Here is a 13817-nt window from a genome sequence, read left to right as displayed (position 1 = left end):
TTCTCTCCGTAGATTACAGTTCTCACTCAGGTATAAACCAGATCTGCACTCAGAGGCTTGCCACAAGGCCAGTGTTTTTCTCAATGTTTACTGATAGGGAAAATCAAAAGGTATCTCAATTGGATATTAATCCAACCTGCCACTCAAATGTGAGTAATATTAACATACTCCTACGTTCAAAATCAACTTTTGTAAACTCTGTACCTCTTCCTCAATTTTCTAAATTTTTGCCATAGGTAAAAGTTTCCTTTCCACAAAAGACACACACACACGTGTGTGTGTGTGTGTGTGTGTGTGTGTGTGTGTGTGTGTGTGAGAGAGAGAGAGAGAGAGAGAGAGAGAGAGAGAGAGAGAGAGAGAAATCATGGAGAAAGTCCAGAAATCCTGATTATGCCTTTGCTTTCATATTTGTAAAAATGTATTAGTATCAAAAGCTGGCCATTAAATTCCAAATAATAATTGTTTGTTGCTATTTTTGGCAAGTTTTTTTTGGAGGTGGTGGTGGGTTTTTTTTGTTTGTTAGTTGGTTGGTTGTTTTGTTTGGTTTTTGTTAATTTGTTGAAAGGTCATTCCGCTGACATTAAAGATATTATTAGCAGCCTGGAATGCAAGGCAAAAGGAAAGAAAACTGGAGATGTCACATGTCACATGCCAGTAAGAGCTTTCTATTATTCTTCTAAGGACAATTTTCCTATCTGGGAAGGGATCCATTCTGTCCAGCTCCCAAAGCCACATTTCCATGGCGATGTGACACGAGAACACGTTCGGTTTTGAATCCACTCTGACTCACCGAGGAATACCAAGGGGCACATGGGGAGAGATTCCTTTCACATCCTCTTCTTCCGCAAATGTTTGGAAAATATTAAATAATAAAATTCCTCTTTATGGAATGTTTTCTTATTAGAAATTAAACAAAAAAAGTCTGAAAAGTCAATAAAATTACCACATCAAGACGGTGACGTATGAAACTATAAAATTTCATATGACGAGACCAAGTTTTTGGCTCCAGGGCGACAGCTGAATGAAGCCAGGCTGCTCTGCTTTTGTAGTTTGGTGAGGATTTTGTTTTTATAGCATTAACCAAATACTGGAGGGTGCTGGATCCGAGAGCAAAATGTAAAGGCTTAACGTTCAAAGTGAGGGTGTTTTTTTTTTTCAAGCTGAAAAATAGTATTTGAAATAAACCTAATTTTATTTTGAAATTGTAAGTCAAATAAATAAGAATATCAGACCTAACTTACAAACATTATACCAACAACTAAGGGGTTTTTTTTTTTTATTTATTTTAAAACTTACTCCCAACCTATATGCCCTTTATCTTTTTTTTTCTTTCTTTTTTTTTTCCTTTTTTTTCGGAGCTGGGGACCAAACCCAGGGCCTTGTGCTTGCTTGGCAAGCGCTCTACCACTGAACTAAATCCCCAACCCCTATATGCCCTTTAAAACTATTCTTATGACAAAGTATGCTATGAAACTCAAGCTGATTAAAGTTCGGGCACTGGGAGGAATTTTGAAGTCTGAGGGATGTCAAACACTTCCCATCTCTAGCTGCACACAGGCCCAGTGGCAAACCTTCGCATGGTCCTAGAGGTGAGCCGGTGTGTGGGGCGTAGAGGAAAGGGAAGAGGCATGACAAGAGTAGGAAGAAGACCACAGCAGCTGCTTCCAGTTTCCTCAGCAAGATAAAGTTAAAAGAAAACAAGTACATGAAGAGAATTACAAGCTGAAATATTTTTTGCATCGTTCAGAAATTAACCCCAAATTCGGATCTTTTCTTCTAAGAGCCATCTGAGAGCTCATTCTATCAAGAAAAACATTCACTTCATATTAACTTAACCAATAGTTACTGTTGTTTCTCCTACAGCAACAGTAGCTAATGCAATTAGTACTGTTCCTAAGATTAGATAATCTTTTCTAGATCTTGTATCTAATCTTCGAGTTTACCTTTAGAAATATATTTGATGCTGACTACTAAGCGCAGATGCTGGAGCCCACTACCTAGCCTACACTCCTGACCTGTTCAAGCCTGCCCTCCCTAATAGCCTCGGCTCTCCTGGCTTAGACTTCCAGAGTCATTCCCACGTGATGTCTTTACCAAGCAGCCATATCAGGCCCTCTTTCAGAGTATCTTTCATTGAATGAATTAGTAAAGTACACAGAGACAAAAACATTGCTTTAAAACAATCTTAAAAACTCATGACAAGAACCCACAAGGCAAAAGGTTTAAGCCAATCCGCTGCGGCTAGAATTTGGCCAGTTCAGTCCACAAGTCCCGGGTTGACAGCCAACCTCAGCTTGCCAGCAAACGAAAAAGTCAATAATAAAATGGGGACACCAGTAGCCAATGCTGTAGCATCACAATCCCTAGAGGTTTTGAGTGGCAGGTACAGAGGTGAGCCTTCCCGGTAGAACGGCAACCACGAAGTCATAAATTCTGTCTTCAGTGACTGTGAGTGACAGTTTTCACGTTCATTTGTGTAAGGTAAGAGCTGGGGAAGGTAGCTGCTAAGTGGGGTTAAAGCAGTGAATTCTCCACCACGTTTGTCACCTGTCCCATTGCTCAGCTCACCTTTCTCCTTTGCTACACCCTACTTCTTCCTTGCTATCTGGCTAAGCTTGTACATTGCCCGACCTAGGTACTCTGCTCTTGCTCGGGCTCTTTCCACATTGCCTTAACATTTTAATGATGTCTTTATATGGTTTTCGCTGTTACAAAGTGTAGTGCGCAAGAGATGGGAATTCTCGTCATTTTCAAGCGAGACATCTGTGACGAGCCTCCTGTGAGGGGCTAGATGGCCCACATTGCTCGCTGGTTCTCTGGCTCTCTTCATCCCTGCTTGTCTTTGGTCTTGTTTTGATGCGGAGGAGGGAGAGAGTGTCTTTCTTACTTTGGAATCCCCAGCGTTGTTCGGTGATCATGGCCTGTCTACAGTTCCCATTTGTATTGGTAGAACATATAAATCTCACGCTAACGATTCCGTTGCTCTGCACCGCCACTAACTGGCCTCATGTTTCTCTAGGCCACCTTTAATGGACTCCTCTGTGGGCGTCAAAATGTCTATTTTTTTTAAAAGCTGGGCATATAACACAGGTAGGCAATACAGGAACAATTAGCTGAAACATTAAAAACTTGCGTAAAGAGGAACTCAAAGCACATTTTACCCAGCTACCACCAACTCCCTAACTTAAAAATAAGGCACAAATTGCCCACGCACTCATTACCACTAGTGACCCTAACCCTAACTTCTAAATCAGAATCCGATCCCCGGTGCTGTTATGCTGAGGGCCTATTTCCGTGTGAATCTTTAGTTTTATTATGTCTCAGCAAAGCATGAGATCAGTGGTGAATCCCGCTCCGGAGGATTTCCTTTATGATGTCCCTGACACACCCTGCATTGTTTTGAGCTGTGCATGGGGATTGTGCCACAGGATGTCAGGTACAGCTAAGGCAGTTATGGGCTGATAATTTTCAGGAATTTTGGTGTAAACCTGTATTATTTTTCTATTGAGATTTTCATGCCTTCAGAATTGCAAGACAAAACAAAACAAAAGTCCTTTTTGCACGAGCTTGTATCCCAGAATCCCAGGAGGGAATCTAAAGGGTCCTTTCCCCCTATGTTGGCAAAAGTTACCATTTTTAATTCTAAGTCTCTGAAGAACCTGTTGAATACCGAGTGCCACCCTGACCTTGCTCACAGGGGATAGTGGAGTGCTACAGAGGTATTTTCTAAGTAAACTGTACGATCCACTGCTCTCTGGCATTCTGAGGGCTACAGTAAGCGGACTGTGGATGGTGTTACCATATAAAGTTTACAGTATTTCGAACCTCCACCGTCCAGGGCAACGTGAGGTTTTGCACTTAGAAGGGACTCCTGGGTCATCTGATTGATATCAATTCTATCAAAATTAGCAGAGATCAAAGTCCTGAGCGTCCCAACAGCTCTGATGTTCATTAAAAGCTTCCTTTGACTTCCCGATGGTGCCAATGGCCTAGATTCTGTAACTTGGTCCCTTTAATTAGCCTGAGTATTGAAACCATGCTTTGCTATGAAGATATAATTTCTGTCGTTTCCAAAATGATGAAAAGAAAGTGATTAATAACTAAGACTTAAAAAAATCCTTTCCCCAGGTTTAACTCCTTTCTAAGAACCTTAACTCCAAGAATGAATCAGAAGAAATCTCAATGCACACGTTTAAAAAAGAAAAAAAGGTTTGGAACATGATAAAATTAAATTGCAATTTTATTTATCCTATTAAAATTTTCTATCATCAGTTAAAATCTCAAAGCCTCAAATTATTCAAATTGTTCGCATGCCACAAAGGAAGTTTAATAGTTTGATAAACACATAATATATTAAAAAAATCCCTTTTAATTTTTAAGACCCCTCAGCTATGAATTGTTTGTCTTATTAAACCAAAATTACTTTTCTTTCCATTCGGAGAAAAATTTATGTACACTTTTCATTGACATTTAACAATTTAAATAAAAAACATCTCCCTCCTTTATTTCTCAATAAAGTCCCTGCCTCTTGTTCCTGGGTTTTCCTCAGCCTCCTAGTGAGCTATATTGCTTATCTTGCTATCCTGCCCATGGCTTCCTCATAAGCTAAACTTTCCTCTTTTAAAATACCTTGTCCTGTTCATCTGGCACACAGGATACAGATGAAATATCTAAATTTACAATTACATATTCCTACCAAAGATCAAGAACTCAGCCATCTTTAATGCATCAGGGCTTTTTATAATCATTCAACACATTCGTATCTTACTTAAAAAAATAAAATATTTTAATCTCAATGTATATGCTTTACCATACAATATAATCGATATATAACTTTTCTTCATATTTCACCAAGTTTTCTGTCCAAACTTCTTTCTGGCTATTTAAATATGTTTAAACTAATGGTTTTCTGTAATTTGTCTTTTTTTTCCCCCTTTGAAAACATACCGGGCCATTGTCAGCTTTTAAAAAGAAGCAATTTCCTGACTTTTGAGATTGAGTAGGTCAAGGAAAAATTACTACTGTTGAAAACCCATAATTAAATAGAAAAGCAGCTGCTCTTGTGGGAAACCAAATTAAGTTTATTCTATTAATACGTGGTTCTGAAATGCAGCTCTGAATTTTTAGCAAGGGTTTCAGTCAGAGCCTGCCTTGCACATTCTCTTCCCTGACCACATGCAGAAAGATAGCAGACAGCAGACTGGAGGCTTGGCTTCTGAGGGCATCGCTGATCTCTCCCTTTCTTGCCTCAAAACACCATTTTCTGAAGTAATTTTTAAACGTGAAAATAGTCTTTGCCTATTTACCTCTATTTGTAATGTATATTTTAAGTAAATATACATTAAGCATTAAACATTAAAACTCTTCTCCAAGAAACACATTTTAAGCATAAGTCTTCGGGATAATTTTTATAAGGTAAGACATTTGGGGACGTAATCTAAACCCTTAGATTAATTTTTATTCTCCCTGATTTTTCTAAATGTGATAATTGATTTATTTCATTAAGCAAAACTCGCAAAAAGGGGTTTACAAAAGACACGATATTGGATTTATGAGATTCCCAGGTCTTTTCTCTGACTGTGGCTTTCATCATGAAATTAGGTTTCATTTAAATAGTTAAAATGTTTTGTATAAATATAAGCCTAGTAAACAAAACACAGTCATTTAGAACAATTTTAAAAGTCATAATATTTGTCCCTGCTTAATTTGAGTGGAGAAGCACCCTTTAACCTCTCCTCGAAAACTAGACTGAAATCTGAATAACATTTACATAAAATTAGGTCCAAAATGAAAGCCTTATTAATGTAAATGTATAAATACCATAAAATTATCTATGTATTTAAACCGTACTCCTCCCCATGTCAAAATCAAAGCTGGGTATCAGACAGTTGTAAGTATTTGCTACATCTTTAAGGAGAGTGCATGATTTTTCAGGACACTTTAAGGCACACAACAATTTGGAGGGAAAGATAGTAATTTAACAGCAAATATATAAAAAAGCTTACATTTCAAAATGTTTACTTTCAGGCAAAAAAAGGATCAAAACTTGTGGTAAGGAATGCCTGGGCTCTGCTTTTGCTTTGTTTAGAGTTCTTTTAAACACACCTTTATCCAACGTGTTGATTTCTTCATGATTACAACCCGTTTTAGTCTAAGGCTACAGCACCGGGGCTAGGAAACAGACACATACAATAAGCATGCATTCCAGCTCCAGGAAGGGACAGAGGCACTCCGCTTAAGCAGAGAAAACTCCCACTGAAACCAGGGCTGGAATGAGCACAGCCCTCTCTAAGTTTCCAGTTCTCCCCTGTCACCCATGTGATTTGGTCAGTTCTAGTCATTTGTTAATAGGTCAAGGCCCTTGGAATTGTATTTTCTAGATGCTTCTATTCCACAAGGAAGAAAATCCCATTCTAGAAATTGTTATTTGCATAAAATGCAGAAGCGATCCTGGGTTCTGCTCCAGAGTGACTGCAGCTGGTGCATTCCACAGTTCCCACGGAAGTGTTAGGAACACCCCTGAGGACTGTAGCTCGGGAAAGGACAGTGCAGGATTTACCTGGTTCACAAGCAATATTACATTTTTGATAGCATGATTGTGAAACCGGCGCCGCACCCCTACCCCAGTCTCTCTGAATCTCTGTCTCTGTCTCTCCCTCTCTCCCTCCCTCCCTTTCCCCTACACACACACACACAAGCTCATTTCCAGCCTCCTAAATGACTACACTGGATGACACCTTTTGTGTGTCTTGTCAGAGCCCTTGATGGTGGCGCAGCCATCACAGTGCATATGGCTCTGTGGCAGAAGGGGTGAAGAGGCACGGCAAGGTGTGACTCCCTTTTTTAGGGCTTATTTTCATGAGGACTTTTGCTTTGTTTGGTTTTGTCCTGTCTTTTCTTACTTACGTCTCCTTAAAAGCCCAGCGGTCCAAGCCACCTTTGTGCCCACTGCACGTATGTGGAAGGCTGCTTCCATTTAGAATATGGAAGTAATCTGAGAAATGAAGATACAGCGAAACCACCTCAACATGGAGAGTTTCATGCCATTCTTTCCTCCCAGTTATTCCTACCTGACTCTCAAACCAACGATCTTAAATGTCAAGTTCAGATACAAGAGATTCCCATTCATTTCAGGCTGATAACTGGGTTGTTGTTTAAAAAAAAAAAAAGGAAGTTATTTTGTTATTTTTCCAAGATAACGTAAATTTCAAAGTTAAGCACATTTGACCTTATAATATCTGGCACAGGAACACAATGTTTATAAACCCCCCTTTTATCACTCTACTGTTGTTTTCCAGTGCCACGTATGCACTATTACCTGTTTCTTGAGAATATTCACTGCAGTCTGCATGACAAGGTCTTGTGAGTACATGGTGTTAAGTAGTAGGCGTATTAGCCAGTGGCCAAATCCAAACTCTGAAATACTAAACCTTCTCTCCAAGAAGCTCGCAAAACGAGACTAAAAGCCTCCCTGCTGTAAGTTCGTCAGTGAGCAGTCATCGGATGGGGGCCTCCTTTGAAACTTTTCTGATTCATAAATAAGACTGTAGTTTAGAAAGAGGACGTTTCGTGGGGAGCAGTGGTCAGCAGTCTCACGAAGCATCTGTGGTTATAGAAGCGGGGAGAGCTGAACCAGGAGCCCGGGTGTTGTGATGGAGACACCACTGACATAATGATTAACCCACAGCACCAAGGCTCTCCTTGTAGGAAGCCTGAGTTGCATGGGGCTGCAATGAAAGGGGCCCATCTTTGTCAAGGAGCCTGGGAAGCTTACCTGGACTTGTTTCAAAGAATACCAAATGCAATTTTTGATAATTTGTTCAAAGGCTTGGAAGGATGTGTTCATATTCTTTGATTACTAGCTAATTTTTAAAAGTTATTTTCAAATACGTTGTTTGTGAATTTTTTAAAAGAATGTATATTTAGAATTGTACTGAATGGGGAATTTGACTGAATACCATATTCAATGTGAAGTTAAATGAACCAAAAACATGATGTCTTTCACACTCCTATTTTTCTCTGACCCTGACCTCACCCCTCTTTTCTCCTGACACCCAGAACATGCACATAGCTAAAAGAAAAGAAAGGGTTTTGTGTCTCATCTTCTCCATTATTTCTCTTTTAGGTCCAGAAATTATTCTTCAGATCTCACTTGCTTGGTTTCCTGTGTCTGAGCTGGAAAGAAGGAATGGAGAAATGTGTTTCTATGCAGGAATCTCAACAGGGAAGGGTGGTTTGCTTCAGAGTCACTCCGAGTGAGATAAAAATCCAGCTTTCCGGCTCAACCTCGACAGTGATAAATACATGCAACCACAGCTGGAGAGCACGGTGGGCTCTCAGCAGAGAGTAGATCTTTAACCTCCTCAAATAAGAGCAGCACAATTATATCTATAGATTTCCAACAATACAAACTTAGAAATGTCATGCAATTAGTCTGCCATTTGCCCCCACCAGCTGGAAACATATTTTGCCAGTGTGAGGGAAGAAATGAACTAAAAATCTTGCAAATGCTGGTATCACGTAGCACGTAAACTGCGCAGCCACTAGGTACCGAGTGGGTGTACCGAGCCAACGCACCTGCCCTGGGCCGCCTTCCGGGAGTTCCAAACTGGTTTGGAATATTTTGTTGTCGTTTACAGGATACCCTTAACACAAAAATCTACACATAACCGTCCTTTAAGTACATTCTGTTGGGCTGAGCCCATGCCTAGAAACACAAGCGGTTAGCCCATTTCCCTGCAAACGTTGACTATGGTGCCATCTTCTGGCACTGTGGCTTCAGTAGTTGCTATGTGTGTTCCACCCGAAACTGTACAGTGTTCCTGCTCTGGGGACTGAGTCTGCTCCAGCCAGGTTTTCAGATAGGTAAGTGTTTGTCAGTGTAATGCCGAGTCCTTTTAACTGACACCTCAGATCTGCGGTTTCTGTCCCTCTGAACATCCACCGGTGTGAGTGGGAACCTCCTCTTCTGTCTCCCGAGGTTCTCTTTCCCGTTGTTACATTCTTATCTCTTTGGAGTGTCCCCCCCCCAAAAAAAAAGCAAAAACAAAAAACAAAACTGTTTCTCTGTAGACATGTCTCGGTGCAGGTCTCTGCTTCTTGTGGCTTTGACCTCTTCACTTCTACTGTAACACTTGAGTTCGTTTCATACTTTTGCAACTCATTCCTACCTTCCGGTTTCTTTCTCTTACTTCTTGATGTCCCTTCACTGAAACCGCGGTTACCTTACCGCTTTTTTTAAACATTGTGCAAACAAGTAAAATGTAACAAAGTGTGAGGTGGCGATTCTGTAATTGATCGGAGCAGTCTCTACAGCCTGGAAGCCCAAGCTGCTGCTGCTGAGTGTTGGAAGGAAGGCTCCCTCTTTTCATGTGCATTCGGCAACAGATAAATAACCAAAATAGTACTGTCTCTCTCAACCTTTCAATATGTTCAGTACAGTTAAACACCAAATGGAGGAATGGAAACACACAGAGGAGGTACAGATCTCTGCAGTATTTTGCGATCCACCAGAGAGGGAAGACTGGCAGTGCTGTGCCCAGGCTAGGGGATCAGGATACGAAAGGAGAAATAATTGGGTGAGCCAGTCCTAACAAAGGCACGGGAGCTGGTAGAGTGGAGGGAAAGGGAGTCCAGAGAGGAAGAACTTCTAAATTCCTGATTAAAAGAATACACAGAAGACATTCAGACATTTGGTTTTCTAAAATTAAAAGAAAAGAGAAGAAAAAGTTGTGTGTGTGTGTGTGTGTGTGTGTGTGTGTGTGTGTGATTTAATTGAGCTTGTCAAATTTTAATCAGGGAGACAGATGAGTGACAAATGAGGTGTGGTAAATGAGAAAATTGAAAAGAGAAAACAGGGGGAGCAAATGCTGACACCCCTCTCCCTCAAGGAAGAAGTCTGAGCAAGGGGAACAGGGAGCAGGGCCCAAGGAAGGCCGGGAAGCCCGGGAAAACTTCTATTTTTTGTCCTTACCCTGGGAAGCAAGAAACCAAAATAGCAATTGTTTCCTGAGGTAGTGAGTGAGAGCAGTGTGCCTGCCAGACCAACGCAGAAAGCAGCTTGGAGTCAACTAACCTGGCTTCACCAGCCAGGGAGCTGTGCAGTGCATAGCTCTGTCACGGAAGTCCCCTGCGGTGCCTTAACTCCACTCCAGGTCTCAAACAGTGCCTCCCACACTTGACCCTCCGGCATCCCTTGGGAACTTTTAAAAGTCTTTATGGCTGGCCCAGCTTAAGAGCATGCGCTGCTCTTGCAGAGGACCTAAGTTCATTTCTCGGCAACCACATCAGACAGCTTACAGCCAAATGTACCTATAGCTCCAGGGAGATCTAAAGCCTCTGGCCTCCACTGGCACCTGCTCTAGCATGTACACACACACACACACACACACACACACACACACACACACACACACACACACGACCAGCCAAGTGTTCATCAGAAGCTGGAATCCAGTGCAGTAGACTTAAACTGTCCCCAGGGGCAGAGCGGGCAGCTTGAGCCCATTGGTTGCCCAGGGGAAATTAGCCCCTGCAATGGCCACTTGACATCCCTTTAAGTGAAAGCAAGCAACATTAACTTTTTGACCTGCAACCAATTCTGCGTGTCTCAGGGTCCTGCAATTTCCACTCCAAGGCCATTTCCCTTTCCCTGTACTTGAGAGGGGGACACGTCTGTTTCCGAAATCTGTGGCCGAGGACACGCTCCTTCGCTCTCTCGGCTTCGGCGCTTCCTTTGTGAAGTGGGCTGCATCACAAAGCTGTCGAGAGGATCAAGTGAGATAATGCGAGCAAATCCCCGGCTTAGTGCCTGCCAAATAGTCAGCGCTCCAAAAATGTCAGCCGTTATTATTATCCATTTATTCATGAGTCAATTCCCTGCCAACAGAAGGGATTAAAAAAAAAGTCTTGTGAGAAAAGTATGAAGAACTTTATCACAGTAGCCTCGGAAGGGGACATCCAAAGGACAGAGAAAGAAAAGGGTTTGGAAGGTTAGGAGAAGGCAGAATTGAAGTAGGGAGGATAAGGTGTTTTCTTTGAAATCCAAAGGAAACTGGGTGCCTTATAGATTTTCTGTTTTTCTTTCTTTTGTTTTTTTTTTTCATATATCTCTGATTAAAGAATGGGCAAGTTTGAAATCAACCAGCAATCCAAAAACTGGGGGAAACAGAAAAGTCCATCAAGACAGGAAAGAGTTTTAAAGTAGCTACCAAGCTGGGGATCCTTCTCTCCCTCCTGTGCCTGCAGACTGGCCCTTTAAGTCTAGACAAGCCAGCCCAAATCCTGCTTTCTGGGATCAGGCACCATCTATGAGCAAGGCTTCCCATACACTTGCCGCTCATCTGTGGAGGAGACTTCCTGTCAGTGTGGCCAGAGACTGTCCCTGCAGTAGTAGAGCCACTCCTGAAGACTGGGTTTGTAACTGCCCTGCTGTTGGTGACAATAGGAAGTTCCTGTGCAAGTGATCCAATTATCGAAACTCAGCTAATGTCCCCTCAAACGAGGGCTAGGCAAAGTAGGAGACATATCAAGGCAGAACTGCCAGGCCAGGAGAAACTACACTGTGAGTAAGAAGAATCCTTATAATTGAGTTAGATGTATTATCTTTAAGCAGTTTGAAGTCTGAAAGGCAAATTAACCTAAGAAGCCCTTGATAACCATCATGGTGGGGTAAAACAGCAGATCACACTGGGTAGGCAGGGCATCCTCCAAGGCCAAGAAAGCTAGATGATTGGCCATTATGTGTAAATTGGAATCTGTTTTCACAATAATCAACTTGTTAATTTTCAATGAAACTATTTCAAAGAAATTTCTCATTTCCTGAACTCCCTGTACTTGCCTCTGTCCACGCCTTTCACTAGATGGATGTAATGTCAATGTTTAAAAGGAAGTATTTATGCCTTTCTTTCAGTACTTAATTACTGCCTGTCACGCAGTGGAAGATTTCAGGCCAGCCAAGCAGAGTGAAATGTGGAGCCTTTCAAAGCAGAAATGCACTGCATCAACAAGTGCAGAGCTCAACACCCGACAGGAGCTGACTCGATGCTCGCTGGAGTGGGCACTGGGTCATGAACACATTCACTCAAACTGGGCAAGCCCAGCCTCACCCCGGCCAGCGAGGAACCAAGGTGTTCTGAGTGGAACTGCATCTCCCTAAAATTCACCTTCTGGGAGTCTAAACCTCACTTCCTCAAAAGCTCCATTAGGAGAGAGTCTGCGATGAGGCGATTAAATCAAAATGAGCCCTTTGCTATAGACTCTAAGGCAATCTGCCTGTGTTCTCAGAAGAGCACAAAGAGTAGACAACGAAATACCAAGAACACATGCTCCCAGGGGAAGGGCCAGTGAAGACAGGAAGATGAACATCTACAAATCAACAAGACATCTGGGGAAGATCCCATACAGCTGACACTTAGTCTTGGACTTACAATCTGTGGTACTTGCAAGAAAATAAATTCTGTCATTTAGGCCACCTGGTCTGTGATAGTCCTAAAAAACTAATATACCAGCTAAATATTTACAGGTCTGAGGTTCTTCCTCAGTCACTGGGGAGGCCAACTTCCTTCAGTCTCAGCCCCAATTAACCCTGAGTCCTCCAGACAAAGATCCAGGACTCAGCCTACTCAAAGGGATTTGTAGGAGTGTGCACAGCCCATCTCCCCAAGCCACTTCTTAAGGAGCTACAAAGGCAAAATGCACAAAAAGTATGCACCAACTTGTTACATGAGCCTAAAGCCTTTCGAGTACAGTACGAAGGACTTAATTATATCAGAGTTTGTACAAAATAGTACAACTTCCATGTTGAAAGATTAGTTCTGCCTGCATCCAACACACATGTCATTTTTCTGGAGAGCCACTTGACACAAATCAGTCTAAAAAATAAAACAAGCAGGTGCGTAATATATTACTCAGAATAAAATAAACGTGGCTTAGTTTTCAAGTGCCAGAGTTTATGCAGACCATTAAATCTCTACCAGCTACTGCGTGCTTGGTGCCCTCTTGTGTCCATTTTGGGAATAGTTTGTTCCCAGAATTAGGGAGCCGTTCACCCGGTGGTGTCTCTCTTGTTCCCAACCTTGAAAATGACAAGACCATACACAGTAAGAGTCACACTCATCTTCTGTGTGGGAATTACATCTGTGTAAAGTGATTATTTGTTTAACAGATAAATTATGCCGCTAAATTTCAAATAAACCCTTCCATACATTTTAACTGAGTACTTAGGATATCTCTGTAGATTTTTACAGCTTTTTTTTTCACTCTAAAAATTAATAGGCATTCATATATTGGCCTAACAAAATTTTAATTGTAAAATTATTCTCCAAATATTCTTTTAAATTGTTAATTTTATCCACTTTTTGTAGAAAATAGTGCAGAATAAGTCTTGCATGCAAATGTCAACTGTTACGTGCCCTGACAATATGCATTTAGTTTTACTTGAAATGCCAATTGCTAATGCTACCATTGGTGTTTCTATCAAAGATCGAATATAAATAAATTGCTAACACATGATCTCATGCAGACTCATAATTACAGTACAAAAGGTCATAGAACACATTAAAGTTGATTTCCCCAATTCAGGTCTAATAAGGCAGTCACTTGGTTATTTCCTTGTTTGTGTAGATATCATAAAATACGAACTGGCACCTATATCATAAACCATCTGAGCCTATCCCTATTTCTCATTACTAAAATTTAGTTTGAATAGCATACATCAAAATCTAACCACCCAGCTTATATTTACACTGGACTCAGATATATGACCATGTGCATGTGGGACATAGGTCTCACTTCTCCTAAAGGAATCATTGGGTTTT

At 41.3% G+C, this 13817-nt stretch overlaps 1 long non-coding RNA gene across 1 annotated transcript; it reads left to right on the top strand.

Annotated features, from left to right (window-relative positions):
- The first annotated feature begins 2131 nt into the window (after positions 1 to 2131).
- LOC148003735 (uncharacterized) lies at positions 2132 to 13585 on the top strand. Its single transcript, XR_015629131.1, has 3 exons — positions 2132 to 2481; positions 8126 to 8865; positions 11912 to 13585. It is a non-coding gene; the product is annotated as an uncharacterized LOC148003735 (long non-coding RNA).
- Positions 13586 to 13817: the final 232 nt, after the last annotated feature.

This window comes from Rattus norvegicus, chromosome 9 (genome assembly GCF_021556685.1).
Source record: "Rattus norvegicus strain SHRSP/BbbUtx chromosome 9, alternate assembly SHRSP_T2T, whole genome shotgun sequence".
NCBI classification, from domain to species: domain Eukaryota; kingdom Metazoa; phylum Chordata; class Mammalia; order Rodentia; family Muridae; genus Rattus; species Rattus norvegicus.
This window is presented reverse-complemented; position numbering and strand designations above follow the sequence as displayed.